The 9,322-nt window shown below is 42.7% G+C and overlaps 1 long non-coding RNA gene across 1 annotated transcript; it reads left to right on the forward strand.

Moving 5' to 3' along the window:
• The first annotated feature begins 388 nt into the window (after window positions 1-388).
• On the forward strand, window positions 389-8,868 carry LOC116552189. The gene is made up of 2 exons (XR_004269270.1): window positions 389-496; window positions 8,549-8,868. It is a non-coding gene; the product is annotated as an uncharacterized LOC116552189 (long non-coding RNA).
• The last annotated feature ends 454 nt before the right edge of the window (window positions 8,869-9,322 follow it).

Consider the following 9,322-nt stretch of genomic DNA (forward strand, 5'->3'; position numbering starts at 1 on the left):
ATGCTCTGGTTTCAATTTCAGTGCCTTAAAGAATGCCCTTAGGTTGCCAATCAAAGCATTAACAGTCAGCAAATGTTTGTTTCATGTTTGCACATTTCTTTTGGCAAACACCCAATTTCCTCTCTATCATTTCTGATCAAGGCTCACTCCTGTCTTGGGGGTAACTTGAAAAGTGAGTAACCAGGATTTTAGTTAACATAACCAAAGTCACACAAAGGAGCATGACATAAATGCTGATTTTGCCCCTGGGATGCCCTTGCGGGTAGCTTTTGTGCGCTCTCCGCATGGGGTTTGTTTATCACAGATGGAAAAGAACCAAGACAAAAACAAAGCCATTTTGGTGTTTTAAAACATCATGATCAATAACCAGGTTCTACTCTAAACAAGAAAACTTTCTAGGATCACACCCTCCCAAAGGGAATGCTAACAGGTGTCTCTTGATCAAAGAAATCTGTGATCAAATAAGTTCCAGAAATGCGGGATCTGACCAAGCAAGGTGGATTTCTTGGAGCAGAACAGTCCTAGCCTTTATTCCGCTAGGGAATCTGTGGGTGGGGGAAGTCCCCCACTGGGTAGCCCAAGCTTAACAGAGAAGAGCTTTCCTGAGGGTCCTTGCAAGGGATCAGTATCTGTTAAGATATCATTTAGGAAATGATATACTAGATTAAAATTCTAAAGGTGAATTGCTGTGGCTTCTGCTTGCAAAGCTCCAAGTGTTCTAGCTAGGCATACATAAACCAAAGATAAAATTCTAAGCCCCACAGCCAACTCAAAACCAGTTCATGTCATGACGGAAAAGGCGGCCAGATATGCATGATTATACACCCATCCCTTTAGGAATTTAGGCACAACAGACCAGCATTAACGTGAAAATGGAGATCTTAAGACTGATGAGACCAACTCTTTGTGGCAATAAGATACCCGAATTCTAACCTGACTCTGGTATAGCATCACATGGCAGAGAACAGATTCTGAAGGAAATCAAAGTATTACACCCCATTACATATTAATATTTCTTTGACATATTTTGGAAGGGCTCTGTACAGCCTTCTCTTGTGGGGGCAAATTTGCATTTTGTAGAGAATCTCCTTCCCTTACTAGATCTTTTCCACGGAGTGTGACACCTTTTCAGGTCAGAAAAGAGACATTTACCGTCTATTCTCTCTGAAGTCCGCTACCTGGAGTCTTCATCTACACGACAGGAACCTTGGCTTCTACAATCTCTCTTATCTTCATTCAAGCACATTACCTTTCTGCTGACTACAAAGCTTTCAGCAAAGCTTAACTCTTTCAACCAATTGCTAATCAGAAAGACTTTGAACGCAATCTATGGCCTCTGAGCCCCCTTGCTTCTAGATGTTCTGCCTTTCCAGGCTGAATAAGTGTACACCTTACAGGTATGAATGTATGTATGCATATATAGGTCTTTGCGTACATTAGTAATGCCTTGCAGGTATTAATGTATGTAACAACTGCCTCCCTAAAGTGTGTAGAGCCACGCTGTCACCTGACCCCCTGCGTGTTCTCAGCACCTCTTGAAGCTGTGTCTTGGGCCATGGTCACTCATATTTGGCTCAGAATAAACCTCTTCAAGTATTTTACAAAGTTTAGCTTTTTTTTGTCCATTAATACATGTAAGACAAAGTGAAAAATTAAGTAAATTAACTACATTATGCATTTACATCTGGAAAATTCCAAAGGTATGGTCTGTGATGGAACGATTCATGAGAAAAGTGCTTAGGACAAATAGCATACCATTTAACAATGCTCCGCTTGGATAAGTATTGCTTTTTCTCTTCACAAACTCAAGTTTATACACTAAAGTTCTAGTCACATGGATACTAGAAAACATCTTCTGTAAGCAACCTGGCAACTCATTTGATGGTATATATGACGATCATATATATACATATATGTACATGTATATGCACACACACGTTTGTGTACACAAACACACACATATACGTAACTATAAAATGAATGTCCATTTTTTTTTCTGAGAATAGTGAGGCATAATTCTTACACAGTGGAAAGAAAAGAATGAACAACCAAATACTGTGCTTTAAAGCTAATTTTGAATCATGATTTAATTATTCTCATATATTTCCTGCTTACTCACTTCATTAATAAATGCACCAACTACCTCTGAACTGTACACTTAAAATGGTTAAACTTTAAACTCTTTAATTCTATGCAATGTGTAATTTACTTCAACAAAAACAAATCAGCAGAAGCTGGAAGTATCCATAAATATTTATTGTCTCACCAGTCAAAAGGGAAATGGTATGCTTTGCAAAGAATAGGATTTATTTGACTGACCATAGTTTGCCAGAGTTCTCTATTTGCTGAAGTAATTTTAAGTAATTTATTTTTGTTTATGAAGTTAATGTCAAAAAAATTTATGGCATCTTACCAAAAAGCCATAACTCCAGTCTAATCATGAGAAGACATTAAACAAATCTAAATTGAGGTATATTCAACAAAATACCTGACATGTAATCCTCAGAACTGTCACTTACAAGGAAAGACCGAGAAGCTGCCACAATCAAAGGAGAAGAAGGTAACAGGAATAAACGCAACTTGAAGAATTGGCTGGGACCTGGTACTGCCTGGGTTGTGTGCCCAGGAAACCACCCTGGTGATGTGGAATCCTGCATTGGACAGAGGATGCTGTTCTGTGGAAAGACTGCTATAATCTGAATAAAGCCTGGAATCTAGTTTCTAGTATTGCACTCATACTTTTTTCTTTTACTTTTGATAAATACACAACAATAAATTATATGTTGGGGAAAGAGAACCCTCTCTCTTCCCTGTTGAAGTTTGATATTTGAGTCTGAGATATGAACTGAAATAGACTGATAAACAGGAGATAAGACATGCATTTATTATGTGCACGGAGACGTCACAATACCCAGGAAGCCAATGAAACGTATATAACTTTTTCCATGCGGGAAAGGGAAGCAGGAGCTGTAGGCACCATTAGAAGGAAATTAAATGATCTTTAGGGGAGATGAATGGGCTTGAAGAACAGACAAATGCCGGGGACAGAGTCTCTCTGGGCTCTGGGTGTGGTGTCCACGCCAGTTTTTTCTCCCATGAGTTACTCTTCCTTGTTTGATGGAATTATAAGGAGCAGGCTCTGGAGAACTGCATTCCCTCCAGAGGAACTTCCCTTCGTTTGGGAAGGGAACCTCAGATAAGGCCACTTGCCTGTGTGTCTGAAGTGGTAGAGGGGCAGGAGTCATGCACGGGAGTAGGGCTGTCATCGAAACGTGATCCTGGGGCTGCTTTTTTAGTTCAAAGAGGCCAGCATGTCAAAGCACAGTACTTTGGGCCATTGTTTTCTGAACCCCAACATATGTGTAGTGATAACATTAGAGGCAGCTGGGTGGAAGACACCTGGAAGCTCTCTATAGCATCTTTGAAACTCTTCTATAAATTTAACAGTATTTCAATGTGAAAAAATTTAAAGTAAGAAAATAATGAAATTGAGAAATTTTTAAAGTCTCTTTCAAAAGTTTATAAATAAATGGGACTCGATCATCTAGAAATTCAATAATTTTATCTAGATTATCTAGAAATTGGATGCTTCTATCAACTTCAACTTAATTTGTTGGTTATATGTCAACTGAAACAGATGAAAGTTTCAGCCCCTCCCATCTTTGGTTGTATGTCTAGGGTAGGTTCATTAATCTCTTGGTGCTTCAGTTCCTCATCTGAGAAACTGGGTATTTTAGTCAGTTCCAGCTGTCATAACAAAACCCCATAGGCTGTGGGCTGAAACAACTGAAATGCATTTTCTCAGGGTTCTGGAGGCTGGAAGTCTGAGAACGGGGTGCCAACTTGGTTTGTTTCTGGTGAGGGCTCTTCCTGGCTTCCTAACAGCCACTGTCTTTCTTGCTTGTGGGAAGGGACAGGGTGAGTTCTCCAAAGTCTCTTCTTAAAAGGGCACTAATCCTATCATGCCCACCTGTATTTAGTGTGTTCTCACACTGCTATAAAGAACCACCTGAAACTGGGTAATTTATGAAGAAAAAAGGTTTAATGGACTCAACAGTTTTGCAGAGTTAATAGGAAGCATGACTGGGAGGCCTCAGGAAACTTACAATCATGGTGGAAGGTGAGGGGGAAGCAAGCACCTTCTTCACATGTCAGCAGGAGAGAAAGAGTGGGGAGGAAGCGCCACACACTTTTAAACCATTAGATCTCATGAGAACTCTCTCACTATCCTGAGAACATCAAGGGGGAAAATACTCCCCATGATACAGTCACCGCCTACAAGCTGCGTCCTCCAACTGGACATGAGATTTGGGCAGGGACACAAATCCAAACCGTATCAGAATCCCACTCACAGGACCCCATGTAAACACCATTATCTCCCAGGGCCCCACCTCCCAATACCATCACAATGGCAATTAGGGATTCAATTTATGAATTTAAGTCCATTGCACAGGGACCTGCACACCTACAAGGTAACTTGTTTCTGGTGAGTGACATTATGTTTACAATGTTGTATGAAGTTGCTGCCATGCGGCTGCCCTTCGCTGAGCACCAGTACTGTTGTGATGGCTGCTGACGTGATTCCCCAGCACCTCTGTGGACATGGACAGTGATTCATGGATTTAGGTTCAGCATCTCCCTAACAACAAAAGGGTGAGATATATAACTAATTAAAAAGTGACAGATGGTAGCACTGTCAGGAATAGACACAGACTCTTGGGCTCTTAATTTAATCCAGATCATTTACTTGACACAAGTAACTTCGCATCCAGGAACTATGGGGGATTAAAAATCCATCCATGCCAGAGTGATAAGCCCAAGGAGTGCAGGACAGGGGACAATAATGCCACATTAGACAGGAGGACAATGCAGCCAGGAAGGCAGAAGGCAGAGGCTCAGAGGTTGTCTCCCAGGAGCTGGTCAGGGAAAGGCCTCTATTTAGAATGTGCATGACTTGCTCAGTCAGGCCTGAATTAACCCGTTACTGCACACTCTTCTTGCACTTTAGTGGAGTGATTCTGTGACTCAGAACATGATCTACTTGAACATGATCTATTTGCCATCCACACAACAGTGATGGCAGCAATGCTACCAGAGTAGAAGAGGAAGGTGTCAGGGAAGCCTCTCCATGGAAATGGGTTAGAACTGGATCCTGAATGGTTGGATCTGAGGGACTCACCAGAATATAAAGGGAACAAGAAGAATGCAATAAATACAAAAGCGTCTGGATGCCACGTCCCCAGGGATTTCAGGCTGGAAACTAATCGGGCTGGGTTATTCTGTAGGTGCGCCTCTCTACATTTCTTTGTACATGGTAAAAGACTTGGGAACACAAAACCAGCCAGCAGGTCTGTCACCACCACTTCATCTTGACTGAGCCCCATCTCCAGAGCAGAAGCTCAGAGCCAGGACTTCTTCCTCCCAGAGACACCATTTCACTCACCTCCTCTGTCCCCTGAGCTGTACATGAGGAAAGGGCTGTAACCAGGGAGTGAGTTTTTTTTCCCAAAAGGGCTGAATTTTAATGGATCAAGACTTGAATGTCACAGTACATGATGGTTAATATTGAGAGTCAACTTGATTGGATTGAAAGATGTAAAGTATTGTTCCTGGATGTGTCTGTGAGGGGGGTTGCCAAAAGAGATGAACATTGACTCAGTGGACTGGGAGAGGCAGACCCACCCACCCTCAGTCTGTGTGGGCACAATCTAATCAGCTGTCAGCATGGCTAGTATAAAAGCAGGCAGAAGAACATGGGAAGACTAGTCTGGTTTAGTCTCCTGGCTTTATCTTTCTCCTGTGCTAGATGCTTTCTGCCTGTGAACATGGGACTCCAAGTTCTTCGGCTTTGGGGCTGTTGGTCCTTCAACCACAGACTGAAGGCTGCACTGTCGGCCTCCCTGCTTTTGAGGTTTTGGGACTTGGATTGATTTCCTTGCCCTTCAGCTGGCAGACAATCTATTGTGGGACCTCATCTTATGATGGTGTGAATCAATACTTCTTAATAAGCTCCCCGTTATATGTGCATATTTCCTCTTAGTTCTGCCCCTCTAGAGAACCCTGACTAATACATAGTGCCTTATGCAGCTTTTATTCCAATGAAGTTAAATCTGAGAAAGAGACCAAACAGGTGGTTCTCCTCTCTGCTCCTCAGAGGAGAAATCCACTTGCCTTCCTGGTGACTGACAGGCTCTGAGGTTCCTGTCTCATTGTCGGTCATCCTTTTTCTACCCAAACTCGACAACAGGTCAGGACACTCAGAAGCTCAGAGAAGTGTGTGCTTTTCTACATTGCTGGGCAGCTCAGTGCTCATCCCCCTGAAGCTCCCCAGGCTGACCCTCATGTCCTGCAGGAAGGACATTTCAGCTGGCCCCCGACCCTCAGAAAGCAGAGCCTGGGGTAAAAAGCAGGTGCCAGTTCTTCATGAGGTGCTGAGGATGGAGGAGAAGGAAAATGAGAAAAGAAAGCTTGAAGTAGAAGTGGTGTGATGTCCAGCATTGTCCCTGCTCCAGAAGCCCCCAGGAGACTCACCAGTCTCTCAGCAGGTGGTCCTGTGGTCCACAGGACTTCTCCAGGAGAGCTGAAGGGAGGAATCGCACCACAGATAATTCTGGGGAGGGAGAGAGGGAGTCTTTGATCTACCTTGCTTCTTCCTACCTCCCTCCACCTTAGAAGAGCTGCCTTATAAGCACTCCCAGGTGTTTCCTCCTGTCCTGGGCAGTGGGAAGCCAGGCCAATGTCCTGAGTCATAGAATCGTGTCAGTGTCAAGAAGGAAGCTGACCAGACACAGGCATAGCACAGAGGAGGAGGGAGAAAGACAAGGGTCAGAGGAGGCTGAGAAGGGTTGCAGGGCCGAGCTCTCAAAATGTCCCTAGAAGTGTTTTCTCTTTCCCCACCTTTGTCATTTCAAAAATGGTCATTCGGGCATGACACAGCAGCACTGGGCCAGAATATTCAGCTCACCAAAACACATGCTCGGCTGCTGTTCTGGATAAAGGACGTGAGGTAATGAATAATTCCTGGAGTTTCGTGGAGAATTTGGCCAAGTTTTAAAGGCACTGGAAAGAAAAACATTGTTTCCGCATGTTAGTGAAAGAGCAGTAAAGAGCACAGTAGGGCAGTGTGGCTCAGCCAGGGAAACAGGACCCCGGAAGAGGATGTGTGGTCTTGACTACCTGGGAGACGCTGGCGATTCTGATGTGGAACCTACTCCTTTTTAAGTACCACCTCAGTGTCATCAAAGGAATATGGCTGTGAGTGAGTTGAATAACATTTCCATATGCGATCTGAGTGCCTTAGTACACATTGCCAGGTGCAAGAGAGTGTAGTTTTCATTTAATAATAACGTTTGGGTTTTCATTTCTGTCTGGTGGCATTGTTTGCTTCCTTTGGGCTCCTGGTTGAAAGTGAAGGGTTCATGGATTGGTCTGACATTAAATCACTAACACAGCAGACACCAAAGTGAAAAGAGTCCCAGGAAGGGCCACAAGCCCAATGCTCTTCCCTTTTTGATGGTTTTCGTAAATCCAAGCATTATGCTAAAATTAAAACGGCAAACTCAAAACCAGGCAAAGCGTTGATCTAGAAGAAAAACTGGTACATTGCCGGAGAAAATAAAGAGATAAATTAGACACTAAAGCCCATTTAGACTGACAAAGGGTGGAGAGGCAGAATTCAGAGGAAACAAAGGGAAATTATGCACTGTGCACATAGACACTGGGGATCGGGGACCACAAGGCCACACTGTTACCATGAAAAGCAGACTGTTAAATTTTATGATGCTGGGAGACAAACGCCTTCCAAGAAAAAGTAAAAAATCCCACTAGGTTTATACAATCCGAGCCAGCAAAGTTTATGCTTTCAGAAAAATGTGTCTGAAAACGGGGGATTACAATACAAACCATTGTGTACCAACCGCCTGCCCCCGCCTGGGGTTCCATGACGGCTTTCATAGATAGACATAAGAGATACTGAGCTCTGATTCTGCGGTGGACAGGGGTTTCTTTGCCTCTGGTGGAATTCCTTTCCCTCTGAAATGCCACTTTTCTCAAGACGATTTTCTTTCTCCCTGGTTTATTGTCTGAGTAAGCCTTTACTGTAGGCAAGGAATCTTTGGCTACACTGGGCAGTGCCAAGAACAGTCAACAATAAACAAATAGTCATAATATTCAGCAACATGTCAGTTATTGGAACACATAAGATAATTGTGGAGCAGGCTGAGGGGCTTTGTGTCTCTTTCCCTCCAGCCACGGAGATTGCTTGCAAGTTTTCCTTAACGTTTTAAAAATATTGAAACTGCTCCTTAAATATTTTAATGGCCTTTTGCACCCTCACATTCCCTTCAACCCAGCTTCCTGACTTAGCTTTAATAGGACACAAAACTTTTGTCATCTCTACCCAGCACTGGCTTCATCTACTCATAGTTCTATTGTTTACGTATATTGCTTATTTCTTAGTTGATATTCTGCATGTATCTATCTGTGTCCATGATATGGTCAACTCATAGATTTTGCTCTCTCATGCTTTGACTCTGTGCTCCTCTGTCAGGCAGCAAACCCTGCAATTTGCTTTTGAATCCTACAACTGAGTACTTGGATGGATGAAGTGGTTGCAGTGTGCCTCTGAGGGATACACGTGAAGGTGGAACCACTGTGGAACGGAAGCTTCAGAGAAGTCGCTGTCTCCATGGACCCATTGCAAACACAATGACCTGATGAGGAGAGAAATTCCATCTTGGAAAAAAAGAGACAGCTGAGTCTGCAGGGTCCCTATTTGTGAGTCTAAGACTTTATAATCAATTTTGAAAGATGGAATCTAATAGAAATTTAAATTCTGTCTCTATTAGGGCTCATCAAAAAGGGGCATAAGTCATTGTCTTTTAAAATTCCTTCTCGTGACTCTAGTTAAAAAGACTGAAATGAATTCTGTTAATATACTTTTCCACATTCTATGCTAGCTATTTTATTCTTTGAATTATCACATACACAACATTCAGTACTATTTTTAAAATAAATATCCTAGAATCCCACCTCATCTGATTTGCTGAGATTTTCCATTTAATTTTCTTTGACGTGGCCTCTGGTAATGTGATGTGCCTGTGTGCGTGTGTGAGTGTGTGTGTGTGTGTGTGTGTGTGTGTGTGTGTGTGATATAGGTATACACAGGTCACGCTAGAACAGCAGGGGATTAAGGAAGCCAACCCCTGCATAGAAAAAAAAATTCATTCATAACTTTTGACTCCTCAAAACCTGCATACTAATAGCCTACTCTTGACTGGAAGCCTTACTGATAACAAAAACAATAGATTAATGTGGGTATTTT

The sequence above is a fragment of the Sapajus apella genome, unplaced genomic scaffold (assembly GCF_009761245.1).
Source record: "Sapajus apella isolate SASKATOON/1434 unplaced genomic scaffold, GSC_monkey_1.0 scaffold11, whole genome shotgun sequence".
In the NCBI taxonomy this organism is placed as follows: Eukaryota; Metazoa; Chordata; class Mammalia; order Primates; family Cebidae; genus Sapajus; species Sapajus apella.